This window comes from Lepus europaeus, chromosome 7 (assembly GCF_033115175.1).
Source record: "Lepus europaeus isolate LE1 chromosome 7, mLepTim1.pri, whole genome shotgun sequence".
Taxonomy (NCBI): Eukaryota; Metazoa; Chordata; class Mammalia; order Lagomorpha; family Leporidae; genus Lepus; species Lepus europaeus.
This window is the reverse complement of record NC_084833.1, coordinates 3,639,194-3,665,807: the sequence shown is the minus strand read 5'-3', so window position 1 is coordinate 3,665,807 and position 26,614 is coordinate 3,639,194. Positions and strand designations below refer to the sequence as shown.

The following is a 26,614-nucleotide window of genomic DNA, read 5'->3' as shown; positions in this document are numbered from 1 at the left end:
CTTGACCAAATTAGCGTTGGAGACTGGCGTTAAAGACTGGGTCCAACTCCTCCCTATGGTGTTGTTCCGGGTCCGAAACACGCCCTCTCATTGTGGGCTGACGCCATACGAAATCCTTTACGACAACCATCCCACATCCTTTCCAAATCGGTGACACTGTGTATGTCCGAAGGCACCAATTGTAGACTCTAGAGCCCCGGTGGAAAGGCCCCTTCACTGTGCTGTTGACAACTCCCACCGCTCTCAAGGTCGATGGAATCGCTGCTTGGGTCCACGCCTCACACATGAAGCGAGCACCACCCCCCCAGGGCCCCGAGGATCCGGATAGACCAGCCAAATGGAAGCTCCAGCGCACTCAGAACCCACTCAAGCTAAGACTTTCAAAAACTGTTTAATATTTGTGATGTTCCTGGCCTTTCCCCATTGTTTTTCCAATCCCCATGCTCCACAATTGTTAACGTGGGACCCAACCCAGTCCAGCAAGAACAGAGTTCCCTCCCTCCAGTGAGGCAGGCTCTCCCCAGGCCGGTCCAATAGATTTTAGGATTAAAATCTTTGCAAAAAGAAAAGGAGGGAATGAAGGACCCTTATGGGGGAGAGGGACAAGAAACTAGGCCTGGGCAGATATCAGGGGCTTCTTAAGAGGTTAGATGTTCCCCAGAGTCCAGCGGGCAGGACGTTCTCTGGGAAGGAAAAGTCAATCCCTTTCAGAGAACCTCTAGGCGCCCAGAGCAGAGCTGCCACTCCCCTTCAGAGAGTCTCTAGGCACTCTCCTCAGCACTCTCCTCAGCACTCTCCTCAGCACGTTCCCTCAGCACTCTCCCTCAGCACTCTCCCTCAGCACTCTCCTCAGCACGTTCCCTCAGCACTCTCCCTCAGCACGTTCCCTCAGCACGTTCCCTCAGCACGTTCCCTCAGCACTCTCCCTCAGCACTCTCCTCAGCACGTTCCCTCAGCACTCTCCCTCAGCACTCTCCTCAGCACTCTCCTCAGCACGTTCCCTCAGCACTCTCCCTCAGCACTCTCCCTCAGCACTCTCCTCAGCACGTTCCCTCAGCACTCTCCCTCAGCACTCTCCTCAGCACTCTCCCTCAGCACTCTCCTCAGCACTCTCCTCAGCACGTTCCCTCAGCACTCTCCCTCAGCACTCTCCCTCAGCACTCTCCTCAGCACGTTCCCTCAGCACTCTCCCTCAGCACTCTCCTCAGCACTCTCCCTCAGCACTCTCCTCAGCACTCTCCTCAGCACGTTCCCTCAGCACTCTCCCTCAGCACTCTCCCTCAGCACTCTCCTCAGCACGTTCCCTCAGCACTCTCCCTCAGCACTCTCCTCAGCACTCTCCTCAGCACGTTCCCTCAGCACTCTCCCTCAGCACGTTCCCTCAGCACTCTCCCTCAGCACTCTCCTCAGCACTCTCCTCAGCACGTTCCCTCAGCACTCTCCCTCAGCACTCTCCCTCAGCATTCTCCTCAGCACTCTCCTCAGCACGTTCCCTCAGCACTCTCCCTCAGCACTCCCCCTCAGCATTCTCCTCAGCACTCTCCTCAGCACGTTCCCTCAGCACTCTCCCTCAGCACGTTCCCTCAGCACTCTCCCTCAGCACTCTCCTCAGCACTCTCCTCAGCACGTTCCCTCAGCACTCTCCCTCAGCACTCTCCCTCAGCATTCTCCTCAGCACTCTCCTCAGCACGTTCCCTCAGCACTCTCCCTCAGCACTCCCCCTCAGCATTCTCCTCAGCACTCTCCTCAGCACGTTCCCTCAGCACTCTCCCTCAGCACTCTCCCTCAGCACTCTCCTCAGCACGTTCCCTCAGCACTCTCCCTCAGCACTCTCCTCAGCATTCTCCTCAGCACTCTCCTCAGCACTCTCCCTCAGCACTCTCCCTCAGCACTCTCCCTCAGCACTCTCCCTCAGCACGTTCCCTCAGCACTCTCCTCAGCACTCTCCTCAGCACTCTCCTCAGCACTCTCCCTCAGCATTCTCCTCAGCACTCTCCCTCAGCACTCTCCCTCAGCACTCTCCCTCAGCACGTTCCCTTGTTGGGCCCCTCAGTAGTAGAGATGCCCACTTGCTCGAGAGGACGCCCAAAAATCCAGACTCCAAACCAGTTGATGTAAAAGCATGAGGTATTTATTGTACGTTTGCGCAAACGGGCCCCCCACCTCAAACAGTGAGGAGCCCTGAGCGGCAGTTTTACACAGGTTATATAGGCAACGAATTAGCATATTCCTAACGCATGCATAGGATTGGTCAGTTCAGAGGGACCGTTAGCATATGGGAGAATGCTGGCGAAGAATGCTGGTGGAGAGTGCTGGTATAAAATGCAGAGGTGGCACGGGATTGGTTGGTTCGGAGGGACAATTAGCATACCGGAGAATGCTGAGGGAGAGTGCTAAGGTGTTACAGGATTGGCCGGTCGCAGTGACATCATAAGTGTGCGCCTAGAGACCCTCCGAAGGGAGGGGCAGCTCTGCTCTGGGCGCGCCCAGAGGTTTCCTGGAGGGGAGGGGCAGCTCTGCTCTGGGCATGCCTAGAGGTTCTCTGAAAGGGATTGACTTTTCCTTCCCAGAGAATGTCCTGCCCGCTAGACTCTGGGGAACATCTAACCTCTTAAGAAGCCCCTGATATTTGCCCAGGCCTAGTTTCTTGTCCCTCTCCCCCATAAGGGTCCTTCACCCTCAGCACGCTCCTCAGCACTCCCCCTCAGCACTCTCCCTCAGCACGTTCCCTCAGCACGCTCCTCAGCACTCCCCCTCAGCACTCTCCTCAGCACGCTCCCTCAGCACTCTCCTCAGCACTCTCCCTCAGCACGTTCCCTCAGCACGTTCCCTCAGCACTCTCCCTCAGCATTCTCCCTCAGCATTCTCCGGTATGCTAATTGTCCCTCCGAACCAGCCAACCCCGTGCCACCTCTGCATTCCATATGCTAATGGTCCCTCTGAACTGACCAATCCTATGCATGCGCATTAGGAATATGCTAATTCGTTGCCTATATAACCTGTGTGAAACTGCCACTCAGGGCTCCTCACCACCTGAGGTGGGGGCCCGTTTGCGCAAACGTTCAATAAAAACCTCGTGCTTTTTGCGTCAACTGGTCTGGAGTCTGGATCTTTGGGCGTCCTCCCGAGCAAGTGGGCATCTCTGCAACTGAGAGGTCCAACAAATCCTCTGCCTGCGGCACTGGCATCCCATATGGGTGCCAGCTCTAGTCCCAGCTGCTTCTCTTCTATTCCAGCTCTCCACTCTGGCCTGGGAAAGCAGTAGAAGATGGTTCAAGTGCTTGGGCTCCTGCACCCATGTGGGGGACCCGGAAGAAGCACATAGCTCCTGGCTTCACATCGGCCCAGCTCCAGCCATTGTGGCCATCTGGGGAGTGAATGATTGGATGGAAGACCTCTCTCTGTTTCTCCTTCTCTGTAATTCTACCTCTCAAATAAATAAATAAAATCGTTTAAAAAAGATGTATTTGAAGGGCACAGAGGCATAGACAGATAGAAGGAGACCTTCCATCCACTGTATCACTACCCAAATGACCACAAAAGCCAAGGCTGGGCCGGGCCAGGCCAAAGCCAGAAGCCTGGTACTCATACCAGGACACCAAGGTGGGTGGCCAAGACCTAAGTGTTGAGCTGATCCCTGCTACCTCCCAGGGAGGTCATTAGCAAGAAGCTAGAGCTGGAAGCAGATCTAAGACTCCAAATGTAGATCAGGCAGTCCAGTATGGATGTGCGCCTCTAAAGCAGGAACCTAATTACTACATCAAACACTGGCTACAGCATTAGTTTGTACAAAATCAGTCTGTTCATTTTGTTCCGTCACCGAGTGTCACGGGCCTGTGGGTTCTGCCCACGTGTGCACCCCCACATCACTGCCCGTCAGTGGAGCTCTCATGGCTTCAGCAGGAGCTCTGCAATGGAATCACGTGGAGACGGTGGTTAGGGTCGTAGACACTGGGACAAGGACACATTCTGCCCTTACTACAGGGAACTGAAGGCGAGGCAGGCGGGCGGGCAGAAAAAGAGTAGCCCACGGCAAGAGCCGAGAGCAGGTGAACAACACCAACAACAGATTCGACACTGGCAGAGTGGTCAAGGAAACACTGCCATGCATGGCGATCAGCTCCACCTGCTGTTCCGGCCACGGTGTCTACTTCTGGCCCGGGGTTCTGCTTGACAATCTGCCCTACCACCCCTGACAGCCTCCTGGGAGCTCGCACCTCCAGGAGAGAAGTTTTGTGACAAAATTTCAATACAAAGTAAACCAATTCATCAAAATTCTAAGAAATAGGGTACGGAAATGTTATAGTGAATGCTCAACCGGTGACAGCACGTCTTAACACTTGTCCGAGGGGTTAGAAAATGAAACCAAAACCCAAGAAAGTGACATCATTGCACAGTTATTTATGAAGCTGGCTGGCCAAGATAATACCAAAGGATCAGAAGTGGGTTCACACACAGAAGAGCAGCTTCTTGTTCTGGTTCACGATGTCCATCAAGACACGGTTGTTGAGAAATAACTAGCATGAGTACAGCAAGCTGTCCCAGGTTGTCTGACTACTGCCCACATACTGACTTCATGTTTTCTTAAGAGTTATTTATTTTTATCTGAAAGGCAGAGTCACACAGACAGGACGGGGGAGGGGGAGAGGAAAGGGGAGGGGAGGGAGATCTTCCATCTGCTGGTTCATTCCCCAAGTGGTCACAATGGAGCCAGGAGTCTCTCCATCTGGGTTTCCTACATGGATGGCAGGGACCCAAGTACTTGGGCCCTGCTCTGCTGCTTCTCCAGGCACATGATTAGGGAGCTGGATCAGAAGCAGAGCAGCTGGGACTCAAACTGATGCTCTACTGTGGGATGCTGGCATTGCAGACGGCAGCTTCATCTGCCGTCCACAGTGCTGTGCCCTGCCCGCCAAAGTCTTTGTGGAGAGTCTTTTTTTAAAATGAATTTCCATGTTGGTTTTGGGCTCTTGATACTGAAATTCTTTCTCCAGGATGCTGCCAACCACGAGGGGCAGTTGCAGTTGGGAGAGTCCCCAGGCACTACCCAGAGTGATGCTCACTAGGGGAACAGGGAGACCAGTCACGGGAGAAGTTGAACTGTCATAGTGAAAAGGAGGGGCCCATTGTGCCGAGGGCTTTTCCTGGCACTGAAGGGGGTGCGTGCCCGTCCTGATGGCCAAGTCTGCTCCTGGGGACCAAGTATGCAAGCGAAGTCTCTGTGGTGCACTGGATCCTTCCGAGCAAGGGCACACCTGGGCCTCGGGTTCTCCACAGAACTAGAACACTACTTGGCACATGGTTGATGCTTGCGGACAGTCGTGTGTCCACATACAGAGCAGGGGACAGCTCCATGCTGTCAGCTGTGTGGAGCCAATTAATACAGCCACACCCTTTCCCCTGGGCTCTGTGTTCTGAGTCCCACACACCCAGCTCTCTTGGTTAAGTGTCTCTACCGACACCGGGCCCAAATCCCCAACACTCAGCCTACCCTGCTGTCTGCACTCGCACGGATTCCACCTGCACTTGACTGTTGGTCTTCACCACTGTTCTCCCCTTCTGCCCCTCCCCGAGAGGAACACTGCTAATGTCCCTGATAATGACCAAGGGGCAAACTGTGACTTCTTCTGAAGACATCTCCCACTGTCGACATTATGCCACTGGATGCTCTATGAATTTACTATTTGTCTAGCTTGGGCTTTTTTTTTTTTTTTAAATAGAGGAGTGGGTGGTTTATGGCCCTGTGGGCACCTGAGGCAGCACGTCCAGCTCTCCCCTCCTGGCCTGTCCGCTCCTAGGAGGTAGCACGTCCAGCTCTCCCCCTCCTGGCCTGTCCGCTCCTAGGAGGTAGCACGTCCAGCTCTCCCCCTCCTGGCCTGTCCGCTCCTAGGAGGTAGCACGTCCAGCTCTCCCCTCCTGGCCTGTCCACTCCTAGGAGGCAGCATGTCCAGCTCTCCCCTCCTGGCCTGTCCACTCCCAGGAGGTAGCATGCCCAGCTCTCCCCTCCTGGCCTGTCCGCTCCTAGGGAAGCCCCGAGCAGTTCAGAGGAGGGGCTCTCACGCCCGCATCACTGCTCTTGCCCGCAGCTCTCTCAGACCCCCACTGACCTGGGCCACGGGGCACCCTCTCATTTCCTGTCCAGAGGAAACAGAACTCTCTCCTTTAGACAGCAGGTGGGGTTTGGTGGAGACTCAGTGAGTACCTGCTAGGACCTAGGAAGCAGAGAGGGCAGGTGGATGTGCATCTACGATGTTAGGGGGAGGCCAGCTGGCACCGAATAAGGGACCACTACGGGGCCACGACTGCGACAAGTGCTTCTGAGGACTCCAAAAATAAACATCTTTGTACTATATGGTGCCTGTCTCGGAGAAACCATCAAATAGTCAGGGACATGTGACACAGGACTGACAAACTAGGGAACATAAAACAGTATTAACCGTCAAATTGCTTCTCTACCGATTGAAATGCTTCCATAACAGAGTACAGTTACTACAGATGACAGAAGTTGAAACTAAGTGCTTTAGAAGGAGGTGGACTTGGCAGCAGCTCTGACAGGTGGGAGGTTTCCCTGCTGTGGGACAAGAGGATGTTTCTGGTGACAGCACCGCATGGGCAAAGACCCTCGGTTACAGATGGGCACAGATGGATGTGGGGACAGCAGCAAGTCCAGCTGGTTGCCATGGAGCTAAATGGAAAAATGCCCGTGGCTCTAACAATCTTTGACCTCTCTCCTAGTGCCGAGCTGAAAACCCAAGAGTAGAAAGGGTTAGAGGAGCCTGAAGACCCTGCCTCTGAGAAGCAGCACACATAAACAGTAGTGACATCATAAATAAGAGTGTCAATTGTTGAATCAACAACAGGAGTCACTGTGCACTTGCTCCCCATGTAGGACTTCTGTCCTTAATGTGTTGAACAATGAGAATTAACGGTAAAACTAGCTTTCAAACAGTACTTTATACTTTGTGTGTCTTGTGGGTGCAAACTGTTGAAATCCTTACTTAGTATAGAGTTGATCTTCTGTATATGAGAATTAAAAATGAATCTTAATGGAGAAAGGGATGGGAGAGGGAGTAGGAGGTGGGATGGTTTTGGGGTGGGAGGGCAGGTATGCAGGGAAGAACCACCATGATCCAAAAGCTGTACTTATGAAATTTATATTTGTTAAATAAAAGCTTTCTATAAATTAATTAATTAATCAATTAATTTTATTTTTTTTAATTTATTTTTATTTTTTTATTTTTTTGACAGGCAGAGTGGACAGTGAGAGAGAGAGACAGAGAGAAAGGTCTTCCTTTTGCCGTTGGTTCACCCTCCAATGGCCGCCGCGGTTGGCGTGCTGCGGCCGGCGCACCGCGCTGATCCAATGGCAGGAGCCAGGTGCTTCTCCTGGTCTCCCATAGGGTGCAGGACCCAAGTACTTGGGCCATCCTCCACTGCACTCCCTGGCCACAGCAGAGAGCTGGCCTGGAAGAGGGGCATCCGGGACAGGACCGGTGCCCCGACCGGGACTAGAACCCGGTGTGCCGGCGCCGCAAGGCGGAGGATTAGCTTAGTGAGCCACGGCGCCGGCCTAATCAATTAATTTTAAACAGTAGTTGAGGCCAGAGCTGTGGCATAGCACGTAAAGCCTTCACCTGCAGTGCTGGCAGCCCATATGGGGACCAGTTAGAATCCCAGCTGCTCCACTTCTGATCCAGCTCTCTGCTATGGCCTGGGAAAGCTGCGAAGATGGCCCAAGTCCTTCAGCCCCTGCACCCAAGTGGGAGACCTTGGAAGAAGCTTCTGGCTCCTGGCTTTCGGATCGGCCCAGCTGTGGCCATTGTGGCCATCTCGTGAGTGAAACAGCAGATGGAAGACCTCTCTCTCTTTCTCTCTGCCTCTGCCTTTCTTTCTATTTATTTATTTATTTATTTATTTATTTATTTATTTTGACAGGCAGAGTGGACAGTGAGAGAGAGAGACAGAGAGAAAGGTCTTCCTTTGCCGTTGGTTCACCCTCCAATGGCCGCCGCGGCCAGCGCGCTGTGGCTGGCGCACCACGCTGATCCGATGGCAGGAGCCAGGTGCTTCTCCTGGTCTCCCATGGGGTGCAGGGCCCAAGCACTTGGGCCATCCTCCACTGCCCTCCCGGGCCACAGCAGAGAGCTGGCCTGGAAGAGGGGCAACCGGGACAGGATCGGTGCCCTGACCGGGACTAGAACCCGGTGTGCCGGCGCCGCAAGGCGGAGGATTAGCCTGTTGAGCCACGGCGCCGGCGCCTCTGCCTTTCTGTAACTCTTCCTTTCAAATAAATACATCTTAAAAAAAACCAGCATTTCCAGAAAAGCAGACTCTTATATATGTCTTTCATGGTGTCCACGTTACCAAAAACGAGACAATCAGTGATGTGTCAGAACTCACACTTATCACTTGACGATAATCACATTATTAAAGCTATGGTTGACAGAACAGGAATTTTTATTAAAAGATTTTTATAAATATGATGAAATAGTCAATAAGTTAGTTCATCACCTAATTTAAAAAAAAAGTTTTTAAAATTTGAGAGGCAGAATTACAGAGAAATGGAGAGGCAGGGAAAGAGAGATCTTCCATCCACTGGCTTACTCCCCAAATGGCAACAAAGCTGGGGCTGAGGCACCAGCTTCACCTGGGACTCCAACATGGGTACATGGGCCCAGCACTTAGGCCATCCTGTGCTGATTTCCTAGGTGCATCACCAGGGAACTGGATGGGAAGTGGAGTGCTTAAGACTCGAACTGGTGCCCATAGCAGATACTGGCAATGAAGGAAGTGGCATAACCCACTGTACCAAGCGCCAGCCCCGCATCACCCAGTCCTAAGGAATGACGGTCGGGTCAGGCCTCTCTCACACTCAGCCTTAGGGCCCAGGCTGACCTGCGTGTGTCATCCACTGGGTTAGTGTGTGTGACCCGTGTTGCGCTGACCTCCTTTCTGTCATCTGCAGACTTAGTTCGACCTCAGATCTTGTAGAAGCCAAAGAGGGCTAGCGGAGTACAGAAGGCGGTAGAGAGATGGACAAACAGTGGTGGCTGGGACCTCACGGAGGGAAACCACCCGTCAGCGGCTCACTGGCTGCCCGGTGCTGAATTGCTAACTTGGTGGAGATGCCACAATGCCATCCGAACTCTGCATTGACAGGAAATCGCCAGAGCTGGCTCCGCGGAACGACAGTGAAGCAGGGAAACGTTTTCAGAAAACACAAACACCAAACTCACGCTGTTCCTGGCAGATGATTTGTGGCGGAAAAACACTTGTTACCCGTACAACTCCGCCAAAATACGGAAGTGTGTGATGTTTGAGAAAAGCACGGATGGCTTAGGAAGGAAGAGGGGGGTGAGGAGGAGATAGGAAGGAGGCGCCAGAGCAGAGCAAGGGGGAGGAGGACCACGCTGCACGCAGACCCCCTGTGAGAACGCACATGGGCTGCGAACGCCCTGCAGTCAGGAAAGCACTCGCTCCAAGCAGTAAAGTCACGGAAATACCAGCCCCGCCGGTGTCCACGCGGGACAAAGCTCGGAGCCGTGCACGCTGCTCACCCCACGCCCCCATGACCTTCTGAGGGCCCTAACACGCACATTTCTTGTGGATGTAATGCTGTGAGCAGAATCTAGAAGTTGCTGAGGTCCCTGTTCCACCCAGAAGCGTTACCAGCCACCTGCGATGACCAGTGGCCACACCACTAACCCCGCAGTGACCACCACACCCGGAGAGGGAGGCCGCTGGCTCCACACAGCCCTGCTCCTTCAGATTAACGAGTCAGGAACGCCCACGCACGGCTGCCACAGCTGGAGGGCCCCTGCTGCGACTGTGCACAGTCCACACCAGCGTCCCTGCCTCCAGGGACAAGGCAGAGGTGAAAATGCTGACGGACTCGCTGAGTCCCCAAGAGTCCTACCAGCGGTCACTGAGCATCTTTCATTCCTGCCCCAAACAGCTCTGTGCACTGCCAAGGCCGTGGGGAAGTTGTGCCCCGCGGTGGACCCTGCAAAGCACAGGAGGCCGTGGGCTACATTTCCTGGGTGCTGGCCCTGCTGCCTTCAGGCCCCGGGGCCCTGCATTGGATGGTGTGGGCCAAAAGCTCTGGGAGGAGGAGACTGAGCTCCATAATCAAACACAGAGAGCAGCGAGTAGAAAGGGCCGCCAGACCACTGTGGGAACACGGCCCTCCTGAACAAAGACTGCAACCAGCGTGGTGCCTCGGGCACCATCACAAACACAACTTTAAAACGGCAAGACAAGGGCCCGGGCCAGTGCAGCCCACACCCACCTCGAGCCTAAAGGGTAGACCACAGGAGTCGACTCGCACACTAGCACCTGCCATAGGACGTGGGCCACCTGAGCAGGGAAGGCGGGTAGTGCCGGCAGCCGGCAGGGACACTCGGCCGACCACCCTCCACGCCTCCTGGTGGACACTGCGTTCCTGACGCTGATGACAGCCAAGAACCAGTACGTCAGCACAGTTTGCAGCCATGGGCGACCGAGACAGAGCTGTCAGTGGCCTCTGAAACACCGCCACAGGCCACTCTGTCGCGTGGAAGCATGCAGAGAGCTGCCTTTCCAGCAACCACAGACCACATGTGAACAGCCACGTGGCTCCCGTGTCTCACAGGGAAAACTAACCTTTCAGAGACACGAAGGTGTGCACTGAAACCGAATTTCAGAGCACAGAAGAAAACCCCAGATGTACACAAATGCCTCTTAAACACATTAACTAAGCGACAACTGATTGCTTAGAATCCTTACCCAGAGTGATTTTGGGTGGTCCTGGAAGAGCTGAGCTGGAGGGGAAAGCAGGCCCATTGGGGACTGCCGGGAGGGCTCCGTTATCCACCTGTGTGAACCAAAGGCAAGAGCCTGTGCGTTAGTGTGTGGGGTCAAGCTCTGGCCACCAGCCCCTAGGTACAGAGAGACAAGATTCTTGTCCTTCTGCAGGTGTACGGCCCAATCCCTCTATAACCACTCCAACTCCCATTACCACTATGAGCCTCCGAACAGCTGAGCAGGTTCTAGGGCCAAGGCCATCAACAGACCCACCTGGCCACACGATGCCCAGGGCGGGAGAAAGCCTGCATTGTGCACACCAAGAGAACGGGAGAAGGGACGCAGGGCGACCATTGTCAAGCCAGCAAGCAGAAGGCACAGCCGTCAGTCGGCTGGCCACAGAGGTTGTCACAGAACTCTCATTTTTATGAAGTATTGATTTGGAAATAAGTGACTCCCATGAGCAACTCCCATAAACTGCAAATGTTCCTTACGCATTAGTAATAATAAGCACAAGAGGTCTTGCGCGGGAAGATTCATTGGCAACCACTCTGTCATTTTTCAAGAAAATAATTGGCAGTGTTATGAGCTGAGAAGCAGTGCCATGTCACGCATTCTCCATGCCTCTGCCTCCCAGTTCTCACTTCCTGTTCCTGTATCTCACAAGCACGGCTCACAGAGACTGCTCACAGGGAAACAGATGGGTGGCGAAGCGTCCCTGTCTGAGTGCTCTTCCTATCCGGGCTGACATTCACAGCGTTGCACAAAATAGGATTAGAGATGATTACTGGTATAAATCCCAGTGACCCACCCCATCTTTGTTGCATCCGCCTTCCAGTAGCCTGGCTTGCTCCTTCCTGCCCCATCTTAAACCGTGTGTAATCACCGCAGACACAGAGCGGGGAGTCACCCTGAGGAAGTCAAACTCCCTCATTCACAAAGCACAGTGCAGTCCCAGGGCTTCGCCCCCAGACCCCACCTGGCCTGGCTGGGAGCCGGGAGGGAAGGGCTCACAGGTGACAGACTGGCGTCTCCACTGTGGTCACCCAGACACCCACCTGTTAGGTCTGTCTGCACTTGCCAGTCTGAGCTCTGCCTTCTTTGGGAGGCAGGATTTCACAGCCCTTGGTGTTGAGGCAATTCTTTGCATACAGTAGGTAAAATCCCATTCGCCCACCCCACCCCTTGCTTACGTAGTCCCAAGGTAAAGCAGAGAGAAAGCTATGTCTTCTAGGTACTGCATAGGCCATACGTCTGGGGCAACTTCATGCTGCAACCCAGGAGTTCCTCAGCCACACTGGCACCTAGGGGTGCAGAGAGTGACTCCAGGCGGGCCTCTCAGACTCTGCTGTGTTCACGATTCCCGGGAGTTTCAGTGGTGGGTCCGAACCTCAGGGCGGGGGCGGGGGCCCTGGCCTCTCTCACAGCCTCCAGGTAAGGACTGTTCTCGGGGTCTGTACCCCACGCTTTGGGCAGGGAGACTCAGAAGAGCATAGAGAATCGGCAGACTGTAAGGGGGCAAGGGCTCCCAGGCCACAGCAAATGCATGGCTAGAACTGTCCCTCAGGGCCACACGGATAGAAGCCAGGGGAGCTCAACGTGGACAATAAACAGTCGAGGGAGGATGGGGAGAGTGGAAAGGCAGGGGGCCTCGGCCAAACAGGGGCTTGCAGTGGAAGACACGGAGGTGGCCGTCCTGTGAGAACCAGCAGAGACTGCATCCCGGGGCCCACAGACAGGCCGACCTGGGTTCTCCCTGCACTGCCCGACGCTCTCCCTGCAGGCCAGCACATGGCGAGGGAAGTGCTTATTTCCTTTTGCGCTGAACCCTGTCTACACCCCTCCCTCAGAGATCTCTGTTCCCTGGCTCGGAACACCATCTCCACGGTGCCAGTGCCCACGGTGCCTGCAGCTTTACCTGCTCCGCCTGGTCCCTCCTGCCCACCCACAGCCCCTCTCCAGACCCAGGAGAACCCAGGCTCCTTTTCGCATCCTGGACTTCCACCAGGCTCCCTGCTGGCCTGAGGTGTGTGCTGGTTCCTCTGCCCACAGCGCTCCTCCTGTGATGGCCACGTGCTCTCTCATCCTTTCTAGACTGTGCGCACGTTGTCAGCTTCTCCAGAGCCGGGAGCACCGTGCGGAAGCCTGCAGCCTGCCCCGTCCCCACGCAGCCCTCAGCCTCCAGTCCAGCTCCTGCGCTCTCCTCACAGAACTAAGTTCCTCCTTTCCAGGTTTGCTTTTTGTCTGTCTCCTTCCCTGCAAGGTAGGGCATGACAGTCGGGTAGTGTGCTCTGTCTCGTTTCTTGGGGCTCTTTGCTCTCTGATGGAACCAACCCCAGTCTCAGTCCAGTGCCACCTGCTCAGGGGAGTACCCCACACGTGCCAGGTCCTGTGCCAGTCCCAGCTCACAGAGACAATCCTGTCACCCACACACGCTCTGCTCCTGAGGAGCCTGCGTGCCATGGGAGGATGCACAGAGGAACACAGAACGTGACAGTCACAGCACTGTGCAGACGGTGGACAGCTCTGGCTGTGTACAATGGGGAGTTAGAGAATCTGCTTCAGGGAAGTGACACCTGACAGCCTATGAGAAAATGGCGGGGCCAGCATTGTGGCGCAGTGGTTTAAGCCGCTATCCCCTATCTGCACCAGCTGGAGTTTGGCTGCTGCACTTCTGATCCAGCTCCTTGCTAATGCACCTGGTAAAGCAGCAGCAGATAACCACATGCTTGGGCCTCTGCATCTATGAGGGAGATCCACATGAAGCTACTGGCTCCAACCTGGCCCTGCCCTGGCCATTGCGGCCATTTGTGGAGTGAAGCAGCAGATGGAAGATCTCTCTCTCTCCCTAAGTTTACTTTTCAAATACAATCTTTTTAAAAAAGGAAAACTGTACATTTGTACCATAATCATATGTATTATATGTATACTATGGTATAATCATAAGAGCAAAGATTTTTTTAAGAAAAAGCATATTCATAGTAATGAGAGAGGTGAGGGATTTTCTGGACCGAGTGGGTGAGTATGTGCTGTTGGGAGTTCCACAATGGTCAAGGGCACCACCTTGGACAGGTGATCGGAAACCATGGGAATGGGCAAATCATAGAACTGGCAAAGAACTGTGCCTGAGGCTTACTCCAGCCTCTCATGGTGACTGACAAGCTGGTGAAAGGTTTCAATACTTGCTAAATGCTTCAAATGTTGGTTTTAACGTATTTGTTTGGTGGCAGCAAGACAGAAAGGGACAGAGATACAGAGCTCTTATCCAGTGGCTCTTTCCCCAAATGTCTGTGGGGACGAAGACCAAAGCCAGGTGCCAGAAATTCAATCCACGTGACCCCATGTGGTTAGCAGGTACCCAGTTATTTGAATCAGCGCTGCTTCCCAGGGACTATATAGGCAGTAAGCTGGTGTCAGGAGCCAGAAATGTGCATCAAACCCAGGTGTGTCAATACGCAACATAGGTATCTTAACCACCAGGCATACGTCCACTCCTGTTCACTTTTAAATATAGGATCAATTATATCTCCTGAGTAATTTCAACTGCAGCAATCAAAATTCCAATAACATTTAATGCCTGATAATATTCTTAAAAATCATAACAATGACTCACTTATTATATAACAATGATGGGACTGGCAAAAATCTTCTTACTAAAGTAATTATTCGCTTAGGGACATCACAAGGATGACTGCAAATAAACTCATAATATATACTACTTGCATGTAAAAGAAATGTATTATAAAGTTATCATATGCGTAGGTATTTAAACTTATCTTAATTCTATTATTTTTTCCATAAAACATTCTAAGTCAATGTGTTTATTATACCCCTCAACCCTGCCACCCATTTTTTGATATGAGCTTCCAGGGATAGTCTACTATGCTAACATATGCTGTTAGTACTCAGATTCTTTTTTTTTTTTAATTTATTTGACAGAGTTAGACAGTGAGAGAGAAAGACAGAGAGAAAGGTCTTCCTTCCGTTGGTTCACCCCCAAGTGGCCACTATGGCCGGAGCTACGCCGATCCGAAGTCAGGAGCCAGGTGCTTCCTCCTGGTCTCCCATGCAGGTGCAGGGCCCAAGCACTTAGGCCATCTTCCACTGCCCTCCCGGGCCACAGCAGAGAGCTGGCCTGGAAGAGGAGCAACTGGGACTAGAACCTGATGCCCATATGGGATGCCAGCACCACAGGCGGAGGATTAACTGAGTGAGCTATGGTGCCGCCCAGTACTCAGATTCTTACAGTATGCACCACAGGGCGCTGAGTGCCACAGCAAACTCACCAGAGTGCCACTAGACAATATTCCATGTTCGAAGTCTGATGGTGCACAAGGAACTACTTGCAAATTAGGTGTCATAGTCAAAAGGTTACGAAGATGCTAGGATACAAATTTGCACCACATTACTTAATAACAAAGCTGAACTTTTCATATAGGCACCACATTGGACAGCACTGACGGGGCGCCTTCTGTGGCAGCAGTTGGGATGCCCACATCGCATGTCAGAGTACCTAGTGTGAGTCTCAGACCCTCTACTTCCAATCCAGCTCCCTGCTTGTGCACCCTGGGAGGCAGCAATATCAGCTCAAGTACTTGGGTCCCTGTTACCTCCCTGGGAGCTTTAATCAAGTCCCAGGCTCCTGTTTTAGCTGGGCCCAGCCGGCTAAAACAGCATTTGGGGGGTGAACCAGCAGATGGAAGCTCTCTCTGTGTCGCTTTGTCTCTGCCTTTCAAACAAAGCAACAATGCATACACACATACATACATATCCCTGAGACACTCAGAGTTCTGTGGCCTGCAGCCTTCTGAATCCAAGTCAAACAGAAACATGTCCTCCACTCCTGACGCACGGGCCAGTCTGCCCATATTTCCCGCTCTTGGCTCACACTTCCGTTCAATGAGGAGACTTGGACTCAGGCAAAGACTGCACTTATTTTATGGTTATGTTTAAAGTGTATACAGTGTAGGGGCCGGCGCTGTGGTGTAGCGGGTAAAGCCACCGCCTGCAGTGCCGGCGTCCAGATGGGCGCCGGTTCGAGTCCCAGCTGCTCCACTTCCAATCCAGCTCTCTGCTATGGCCTGAGAAAGCAGTAGAAGATGACCCAAATCCCTGGGCCCCTGCATCTGGGTGGGAGACCAGGAATAAGCTCCTGGCTCTGGCTTCAGATTGGCACAGCTCTGGTTGTTGCAACCATTTGGGGAGTGAACCCACGGATGGAAGACCTGTCTCTCTGCCTCTGCCTCTCAGTAACTCTGCCTTTCAAACAAATAAATAAATCTTAAAAAAAAAAGAAATTAATCTGGAAGTGATATAGATAGGATATATTAATTTTTACTCCAGGTCCCTGTGTTACACCAAGACAATGCAGACACCTTTAAGATGCAAAAGTGCTAACAAATATTATACAAAAGATGAGACAGTGAACACACATACACGCATGAGTGTGGGTTGTACCACAGAGAAATATCCATCATGAGTGGGCAGTAGGCCAAAGGATTGTTCAAATGGAGGAGGACGAGGGGTATGGAAGGAGAAACAGAAAGGGGACCTCCAGCTGTGATTGGCAGCAAAAGAGAGAAAGCCCCTCCAGTTGTTGGCCTCTTATTAGGTAAGGGGGTGGTGTGAAGTCACCTGGGAATTGTATGGCACCTTCACAAGTTCCACATGGAGTCTCCCCTTAGATCCTGGCTGAAGTAGGTACATCCGAGGAGAGGGGGTGTTTTGGTTACAAAGAGGAGGACAGAATTACATATGGGGGCTTGAGACTTCTAGCTTAGCAGATCTAAACTAATTACTTGCCCATGTATCCCACATCAGAAGCGTCTATTTTGTTCCATTCTTAGCTCACTAGGGTGGGTTAGGAAGTTTGCCAAACTGCCTAATAACCTGCCTCTTCACTTTAGATACCAAGCCAAACATACTCACTTACCAGCTCACATGGCCACAGGACATAGTTTATTCATTTACTTTGTCCTTGACTGTAGATACTTATTCTGGTCTTGAGACTGCGGAAACAAAGTGCCTTCAGCCTCTTCCACCAGCACTGTCTACACACAGCACCTGCGCACCACTTCCAACTGACATCGTCACCTAAAATGGAAAAACATTGACCAAGTCGCACTTACAGCAGATCACTCCAGTAGCATGCACCTCAATCAATGTCAGTCTGAAGTTCGTTTTTTTTTTTTTCTTTTTTTTTTTTTTTTATTTTTGACAGGCAGAGTGGACAGTGAGAGAGAGAGAGAGACAGAGAGAAAGGTCTTCCTTTTTGCCGTTGGTTCACCCTCTAATGGCCGCCGCGGTAGCGCGCTGCGGCCGGCGCACCGCGCTGTTCCGATGGCAGGAGCCAGGTGCTTCTCCTGGTCTCCCATGGGGTGCAGAGCCCAAACACTTGGGCCATCCTCCACTGCACTCCCTGGCCACAGCAGAGAGCTGGCCTGGAAGAGGGGCAACCGGGACAGGATCGGTGCCCCGACCGGGACTAGAACCCGGTGTGCCGGCGCCGCAAGGCGGAGGATTAGCCTGTTGATGAAGTTCGTTTTAATCCAGACTTTAAGATTTAATGGAAAATGGGAAGCTGCAGGTATGTTCTGGATTTCTTACTCTGTAATGACATGCTCTCTGGAGCTAGCGCAGGGCAAAACCCTCCCGAAAACATTTCCTGAGACGCACTAGTGTGCTAACAGACGCTCATGCATGCGGCTCCCCACAGGTGGCTGACCACGGGGACATTCCGAACATGAGACACACAGAGGGTGCTGCGGTGCTAAACCCAACCCTCCCCACCAGTTCAGTAAGAGGCTGCCCTGCACCTGACCCACGTCCGTGTCTGGACGTCCACTAGAGTACTCTTTAGCTGCACTACACTTCTTCCTTCCTACCACAGACGTGTACCAGTTACCATGTAGGTAACAGGCAGAGTTAGACAGTGAGGAGACAGAGAAAAAGGTCTTCCTTCCATTGGTTCACCCCACAAATGGCCGCTACGGCCGGCGCACTGTGCCGATCCAAAGCCATGAGCCAGGCGCTTCCTCCTGGTCTCCCATGCGGGTGCAGGGCCCAAGCACTTGGGCCATCCTCCACTGCCTTCCCCGGCCACAGCAGAGAGCTGGCCTGGAAGAGGAGCGACCGGGACAGAATCTGGTGCCCCCACTGGGACTAGAACCCGGGGTGCCAGCGCCGCAGGTGGAGGATTAGCCCAGTGAGCCACAGCGCCGGCCAAACTGGAAAATCTTAAGAAGCCATGTCCATCTCTCAGGGCCTGACTATCCCTGTCCATTTCTGTGCTAGGATTCTAATAACGAATAAATCCTCAGCAGCTAGGCGAGTCTGTTGTCAATCCCTTAGGTCAAGGAAAAGCATCGAGGGAGCTCCCTGTGTGACCAGCTCCGGTCCAGGCCAAGCCACATGGACACAGATGCAGCGAAGCCGTGGTTTCTGCCTGCACACAGCCTCCAATTCTGACGACAAAACCACAGCACCTGAGAGGTTGTGGTTTCCGACCGTAAGTTGCTTATGCTCTTACTAGGAAAACCCAGATAAGCATAAAGGACCAAGCTATCAGATCAGAGCCATATAGACTATTACGGCAGCAAGGTGCAGATCATCGGGTCAAGACGTCCGATCACCCTGCCATTTGCTAAGAACCCGATATCCGTGTTCAGTGAGAACTTTATTTGCACCTGGAGATAAAGTTACAGCTACACAAACACATATACAACACTGGGGGCAAGACTCTGAGCCGAGGCTCCGGAACTTTCTGTAGTGCACACTGGGCTCCACCCTCTGGGCGTGTGCTAACGTCACTCTCCAGTCTAGGGGCCATCTTCTACTGCTTTCCCAAGCCATAACAGAGAGCTGGATTGGAAGTGGAGCAGCCGGGGCTCAAACCGGTGCCCAATATGGGATGCTGGCACTGCAGACGGTGGCTTTACCTGCTACACAACAGCGCCAGCCCCCTAATCTGGAGATTTTTAACAGGTTATTTCAAAATGTAAATCAAGGATATTGGCAGATGGAAAACATCACAAGTACAGAAATGTGCACTTGGTAAGGAAGGTTAAGAAGGAAAGAGTTTTTTTGAATAAAGGACGTGGTTTCTAAGAATGACTTTATCCTGATGGCTAGTTTACTCTAGACTGGAATGGAAATGATGGAATGTTTCAAGTAAGTTGAAGAGGGTGTGTGGAAGTCACAGAAGGTTATAAAAGAAAGAAATTTTTGGATACATAAGCTATTAATCTATTTCTCTTTGACATAGAATTAGAATCTGATCCTGTGTTAAAGCAATGAGTTAAAGTGATCTATTATGTTCTCTTAATGTCTCTGTTAGGTCCCATTGTTTAAAAAGAGCTCAGTTTTTATTATTAAGAGTTATGATTTGTTTGAATAGATGCTTATTCTAAAACATTTGAATAACCACCTTGTAACAATGATAAAATCAGGTCTATGTTATGTCATAATGTTAAGGGAGTTTATTTTAACCACGTATTTTAAGCCTTCTTGGCATCCTTGACAGCCATTCAAAAAAATCCAAAATTTGGAAAGTTCCAGTAAATTTGGACTTTGATTTTTCCAGTTTGGGCCCAACCAGAAATATCAAAGGATATGTGTCTCTCATCTTGTTGAGACACCAACTAATCAGGCTATTTGGATTATGTTAGAAGTACTGTCAAGATGTGAAGTGGGCCGGCGCCATGGCTTAACAGGCTAATCCTCCGCCTTGTGGCGCCGGCACACCGGGTTCTAGTCCCGGTTGGGGCGCCAGATTCTGTCCCGGTTGCCCCTCTTCCAGGCCAGCTCTCTGCTATGGCCCGGGAAGGCAGTGGAGGATGGCCCAAGTGCTTGGGCCCTGCACCCACATGGGAGACCAGGAGAAGTACCTGGCTCCTGGCTTCAGATCAGCGAGATGCGCCGGCCGCAGCAGCCATTGGAGGGTGAACCAACAGCAAAAAGGAAGACCTTTCTCTCTGTCTCTGTCTCTCTCTCTCTCTCACTATCCACTCTGCCTGCCAAAAAAAAAAAAAAAAAAAAAAAAACCCTACAGTAAGCAAGTGCCTCTTGTTGATTAATGAGTTTATCATTTTAAACATTGCTATTTAAAGTCTTTTGTCATCCACAGTCCTATATAGGTTCTGATGGGCTTTTTTCAGCCACTTCCATTGTATTCAGTCTATGGAACCATTTGGGATGGGTTTGTAACCAGATGAAGCCAACAGTGCACTACAGGTTCCAACTGGAAGAAAGTATGGTTAATTCAGCTTACTAAGAGCAGAAAGTAATTCGAATCAACTGGTAATTAAAAAAACAGCTAAAGAGGTTAAGAAGCTATTACTGAAACTACTTTATTATTCTATCTTGTATGTTATGTTACATGTGTGCACATATTGTATGTCTACATGGGAGAATTTATTAAGAACTCTGTTTTAATTGGCTTATAGATAAAAGATTGCTCATAAATTCAAACTGCAAAAATTAAAGATTTATTTTGATTCATGTGACCTGAATCTCTGTATCAGATGTTTTAAATCTGTTGGTAGAAAGAAACTAAAAATGTTTTTATATGTTTGCTTGAATTTGCTGGTTAAACAAGCTATACCATGTTAGATATTTAAGAGATGTTTCCAAATGCATGGATTCTTAAAATTTATAGAAGGCATTGGCTCTTCCGGTAAATGTTATCCTAAGTTGTTATCTGATGGTTGAAATTGCTTGCTACGTTTTCATTTGATATCGCTATTGTCAGTAAGCAATCTGGGACTTGCTCCCTCATTTCTCTATTCTCATCAAGGTGCGAAATGACCATGCACAATTTGATCTTTAGACCTTATAAAAGGGATGGCTAACATTTTCTGTAATAGCATAGCCAAAAGGACTTAAATTACAACTTCACAGCTAGATTTACTTCACCATGGGCACAGCAAACAGGCAAAACCTCCCTTTCAGACCAAACAAAGGGAGAGAAAGTTTGAAAGTGAGGACATAGCTTTCCTCAAAGGCATTGTCTATCTCAAAATAAACCACTAGGGGCCGGCACTGTGGTGTGGCGGGTGAAGCCTCCACCTGAAGCGCCAGCATCCCATATGGGCTTCGCTGCTCCACTTCCCATCCAGCTCTCTGCTACAGCCTGGGAAAGCAGTGGAGGATGGCCTAGGTCCTCGGGCCCTGCACTCACGTGGGAGACCCGGAGGAAGCTCCTGGCCCCTGGCTTCGGATTGGCATAACTCAAGGCCATTGTGGCCAACTGGGGAGTTAACCAGTGGATGGAAGACCTCTCTCTCTCTCTCTGCCTCTCCTTCTCTCTGTGTGTGACTCTGGCTTTCAAATAAATAAATAAATCTTAAAAAAAAAAAAACTATCAGAACATGCCTGTGACTATAGACTTCTAGTTTAGGCCACTGAAAATTAGAGATGGGACTTGAGCACCCCCTTGACTTGCATCCTCTGGTCTGCTTTAACAAAACCAGGAGGAAAAGAAAGCTAGCCATCAGAAGCAATGGGTGGCAGGCCTATTAATGGCTGATCTGTACAGTGATCTGCCCTCAAGGAGACCCAACAGGCCAGTCCACTGCAGTGGTTTTCGATGTGGAAATCTAGGGCTTCAGCACAAGTCAGCTTGTGAAGAGCCCTGGCAGCTCTGCCAGCCAAGAGTTGGATCACTGGAAATGGACCTGCCCTGGCGTCGAAGGAAGCCCAGGTGAGAGCCACAGACCTTGCTGGCTCTAAGCTGACAAGCCCTTCACTCAGCCCAACTTCCAAAGTGACCACCACCGGGGAGGTGATGCCGAGTAGGCTCAGTAACTTGCAGGCAGAACTGTACATTTCCTGTTAGAGATGCCAGCTGCCTTCACCTGGCCAGCTCTCCTCCCAGGCCAGCTAGGTAATGGAAGCTAACAGGGTGCCTTCCCCAGGAGGTTCTCACTTCCCCACATGCTGCTACAGGGGTATACTCAGCTCCCCCCCCCCCCAGGAGGCAGCGGCATGAGACATCGCCCATGGCAGCAGAGAGTACCTCGTGGCCCCATGCCAGCAGGAAGCAGCTACAGAAGACAGATCACCGTCCCTCTACCCCTCCTGGACTTTGGGGCTAGTGTAATCCCGTACAACTGCTGCTTTGTAAAAAACAAAAGGGGGGAATGTCGGTCTACACCCAACACCATCCTAGGCCTTAGCACCCACGCCCACCCCTGCCACTGCTGGAAGCCTGGTGGCTCCACCCCCACCCTAATGGGATTCCCTGCTCCTGCTTCCCTGCCCGCCCCCTCAACGTTTTAAGAGGACCGTTCCTGAACACCTGACTCCCTCTCCAGATCTCTCTCCTTCTCTCCCTCTCCATCTCCAGATCTCTCTCCTTCTCTCCCTCTCTCCATCTCCAGATCTCTCTCCTTCTCTCCCTCTCCATCTCCAGATCTCTCTCCTTCTCTCCCTCTCTCCATCTCCTGATCTCTCTCCTTCTCTCCCTCTCTCCCGTCTCTGATCTCTCTCCTTCTCTCCCTCTCTCTCCATCTCCAGATCTCTCTCCTTCTCTCCCTCTTTCCCGTCTCTGGCTCTCTCCTTCTCTCCCTCTCTCTCCATCTCCAGATCTCTCTCCTTCTCTCCCTCTCTCCCGTCTCTGGCTCTCTCCTTCTCTCCCTCTCTCCCCATCTCTGATCTCTCTCCTTCTCTCCCTCTCTCCCGTCTCTGATCTCTCTCCTTCTCTCCCTCTCTCCCCATCTCTGATCTCTCTCCTTCTCTCCCTCTCTCCCGTCTCTGATCTCTCTCCTTCTCTCCCTCTCTCTCCATCTCCAGATCTCTCTCCTTCTCTCCCTCTCTCCCGTCTCTGGCTCTCTCCTTCTCTCCCTCTCTCCCGTCTCTGGCTCTCTCCTTCTCTCCCTCTCTCTCCATCTCCAGATCTCTCTCCTTCTCTCCCTCTCTCCCGTCTCTGATCTCTCTCCTTCTCTCCCTCTCTCCCGTCTCTGATCTCTCTCCTTCTCTCCCTCTCTCCCGTCTCTGATCTCTCTCCTTCTCTCCCTCTCTCCCGTCTCTGATCTCTCTCCTTCTCTCCCTCTCTCCCCGTCTCTGATCTCTCTCCTTCTCTCCCTCTCTCCCGTCTCTGGCTCTCTCCTTCTCTCCCTCTCTCCCGTCTCTGGCTCTCTCCTTCTCTCCCTCTCTCCCATCTCTGATCTCTCTCCTTCTCTCCCTCTCTCTCCATCTCCAGATCTCTCTCCTTCTCTCCCTCTTTCCCGTCTCTGGCTCTCTCCTTCTCTCCCTCTCTCTCCATCTCCAGATCTCTCTCCTTCTCTCCCTCTCTCCCCGTCTCTGATCTCTCTCCTTCTCTCCCTCTCTCCCGTCTCTGATCTCTCTCCTTCTCTCCCTCTCTCTCCATCTCCAGATCTCTCTCCTTCTCTCCTTCTCTCCCCGTCTCTGGCTCTCTCTTACACTCTCCTTCTCCCTCTTTTCCTCCTTGGCCCCTTGCCTCGGGTCTGTCGGGTGTCCCCAATAAGCCCTCCCCCTTACTCCGGTGTTCCGTGTGCCCCGCGGCTGAGGTCCGGGGACAGCGCCCCTTTCCAGGAGCAGCCCCTCCGCTCAGCGCCTCCCCCCTCGCTGGGGCTCCTACACTAGGGCCGTGGACCGGGGGACAAGGCGTGGGGACAAGGCCCCGCCTGCCTCACCCGGGTGGGGGCTCTGCGGATCCCACTCTTCGCCCGGAGCCTTGGGGATGTGGCTGGGACGCGGAGCTGGCGCCATTCCAGACGAAGGGGCCCCCTGGGTCCCGGCCCGTCCCCCGCTCCGCAGCCCCGAGCGCCCGTGGCGAGGCCCACTGGCCTCCCCCAGTCCGGCGGCCGCGCGCCCCCTAGCGCCTTCTCCGGGCCCCCGCGCAGCGACCTCCCGCTCCGTCTCCGCCGTGAGCCGGGCCTGCCCGGGCTCGCCAGAGCAGAACGACTGCAACCTCCGGGCGAGCCGGGCGGCCGCAGCGCAGCCACGGGCACGAGGCCACGCCGGCCGGACACCCCGCGCCCGGGGAAGGGAGAAAGGAACGCTCCGAGGCCCGAGCGCCGGAGGGCCGGGACCCGGCGCCTGGGCCGCCTCGGCTCCCGCGGGCCGGTCACGCGTGGCGGAGGCCAGGCAGGGGCGTCCGCTCCCCTCCGGCCCGGCAGCGCCCGCGCCCCACGCCCTCACCGCGCGGCGCTCGGGGGCCTCGGCGCGGGCCGGGCTCCCTGTCCCGCAGAGGACACCGGCGACTGCCCGGGGGCCTTCGGGGTCCCGCGCCGGCGCCCGGACCCGAACCCTGGTCCCGGCCCGCGAGTTCTCCTCAGGGGGACGCGGCGGGGCGGCCCGGGCGGCGCTGAGGAGAAGGGGCGGGGCCGAGCGGCGCGCGCGCGGAGGGGCGGGGCCTGCAGGAGGGGCCTCGGGGCCGCCGGGTGAGGGAGGCGAGGCCGAGAGGCGCGGGCGCGCGGAGGGGCGGGGCCGGGGCGGGGCCTGCGGGAGGGGCCTCGGGCCCCCCGGGTGAGGGAGGCGGGGTCCGTAGGCGGGGCCGAGCGGCGCGGGCGCGCGGAGGGGCGGGGCCGGGGCGGGGCCGAGCGGCGCGCGCGGAGGGGCGGGGCCTGCAGGAGGGGCCTCGGGCCGCCGGGTGAGGGAGGCGAGGCCGAGAGGCGCGGGCGCGCGGAGGGGCGGGGGCCCACTGGCCGCCGGGTGAGGCGGGGTCCGTAGGCGGTTGCCGCCCGTGAAGGGGGCGCGGCCGCGGGTGCACGGACCTGGGGCTGATGCAGGTCTGGGCAGCAGCACTCGGGGGCCAGCCTATGGCAGACCGGGCTCAGCCAGGGACACCAAGGCACCAGCAGGCGCGCGCCTCGGGTGAACAGCGGGACAGGGGCCGGCACCTGCGCATCCCAACCTTGCACACCCTTCGGCCCTTGCCCGAGCTTGGGAATGGGCACCTGAGCACCGGCAGCTCCCGGTCAAACACAAACAACACCAGGGGCTGGCGCCCTAGGCTTAGCCTCCTAGGCTAAGCCATCCATCGCATATGGATGTCCAGCCCTCTGCTATGGCCTGGGAAAGCAGTGGGGGATGGCCCCAGTCCTGAGGCCCTTGCACTGCTGTGGGAGACCTGGAAGAAACTCCTGGCTCCTGGCATTGGATCTGTTCACCTCCGGTCCTTTCGGCCATTTGCGGAGTGAACCAGCGGATGGAAGACCTCTCTCTGCCTCTCTGTAACTTTACCTTGCAAATAAAATAATTTAAAACAAACAAGATTACCTTGGTGCAAAATCCACTCCTTCTTTGGTCATACGGTTTTCCCTCCAGCTTTTTGAAGACCCTGCCACCCTCTCAGTCACAAATACAACTAAATTCTCAGCCTCTGTGTGCGAGTGAGCGAAACCCATCTCATAGACCCAGAGGCCAACAGCTGTTCCCACTTTGTAATCGAGAGAGAGAACAGCTTAGCATGATGGCCCAACCTGCCTGTGAGCCCAGCGAGAGCAGAGTGTTCCAGGGAGAGCAGAGGGGGCTCAAAGCTCACCCCAAGTCCTTACGTGCAGCTTGGGCAAAATAAAAACACTGGTTTTCTAATCGCAAGGGTGAGTAACAGGGGCTGCTGAGCTGTGGGGGGCGGAGTTCAAACGACCCCCAGGTTCTCACCTGGTTGTCAGCTCTGGGCTGCAAGGACACGCATTCGAGCGGCACGGCCAGCACGTCCTTGTCTAGACCTAAGAGCAGACCTGGAAGGGCACTGTGCACTGAATTCTCGCTGTGGGGATGCTCCCGCCACGTGGCACGGCCGAGCCACCACACCCCGACCTGAAATGCAGTCCACCCCGTGGTCGAGGTCCAGCACCGTGGGGCAGGAACACACAGCCCCACTTCCTCCTCCGCAGGGAGGGGCCCACAGAAAGCACGCCCAGCGCCCACCTCAGGTGACAGCCATGGATGTACCTGACACGGACCCCTCAGAAACCCCGAGCTCCGGAGCCCAGCCCTTCCGCTGCCTCGTCAGCCTTCCCTGCGGGGCCCAGGGACAGGGCTGTGCCCGAGCCCCTGTCTGTCCATGGCTGGATGATGGCTCATGACTCTGCTGAGTGCAGGGCAGGCCCGAGGCTGCCTTAGCGATCCACAAGACGCAGGACGCAGAGCAAAGAGCCCAGCGTGCGCAGCCTCAGGCCCTGAGACATCGACCCGCGGGGCTGGACCCTCCTTCATCCCCCATCAGCCATTGCTTTCTTCTTAAGACTGATGATTGATTGATTGATTGATTGTCGGAGGAGCAGAGAGATCACGCATCGGCTTCGGAGAGGCACCAGGCCACCGCGCACATCCATCTGTGATCACCAGGCCGGTCAGCATCCAGCCTGGAGCCCTGCACCCGCTGTCCCTTGGCGCTCTGGCGCTGCACCGTGGGCCAACGTGGCTCAGCCTTGTCACCAAGCTCAAACCCTCTGTAGATCAGCCTCCTTCCGGGGCCAGCAACTCCTCCCCACCCCTGCCCGTGGTCCTCCTAGACCACTAAGACAAACTCCTACTGGGAGGCCTGTCCCGCTCCCACCGTCAGGACTGGGACTCTGGGGCATGGCCAGTGCCTGGACCGGGGTGGAAGACGTGGAGCTCACGCACTCATTCAACACGTCGACCGAGCGCCGACCGTGTGCCAGGCGCCGCCCCAGGAATGCGGGATCAGGGAGTGTAGCGGAAGTCCATGGGCAGTCAATGCAGGAGCCTAGTGACAGCACGCTGCCTGCCCCGACACCTCGCCCGTCCGGGTCTCTCAGGCTGTCCAAGTGCCCCGGCAGTACCTGGCCGCGCGACCCCCGGGAGGCTAACAAGACAGACAGACGAAGGCTGTGGTGGGCGG

General features: G+C 54.0%; 1 protein-coding gene across 2 annotated transcripts in view; it reads right to left on the bottom strand.

Moving 5' to 3' along the window:
- Positions 1-23,963, bottom strand: part of LOC133762779 (carnitine O-palmitoyltransferase 1, liver isoform-like) — a 107,276-nt gene extending 83,313 nt beyond the window's left edge. The window contains exons 1-4 of one of the 2 annotated variants that reach the window (XM_062195697.1): positions 23,944-23,963; positions 21,797-21,893; positions 16,715-16,875; positions 10,765-10,852 (exon numbers count right to left, since the gene is read on the bottom strand). The gene's annotated coding sequence lies outside the window, so the exon portion shown is untranslated. Of the gene's footprint in view, positions 1-10,764; positions 10,853-16,714; positions 16,876-21,796; positions 21,894-23,435; positions 23,524-23,943 lie in introns of those variants that run through there. The other variant, XM_062195696.1, reaches the window with a different exon arrangement.
- Positions 23,964-26,614: the final 2,651 nt, after the last annotated feature.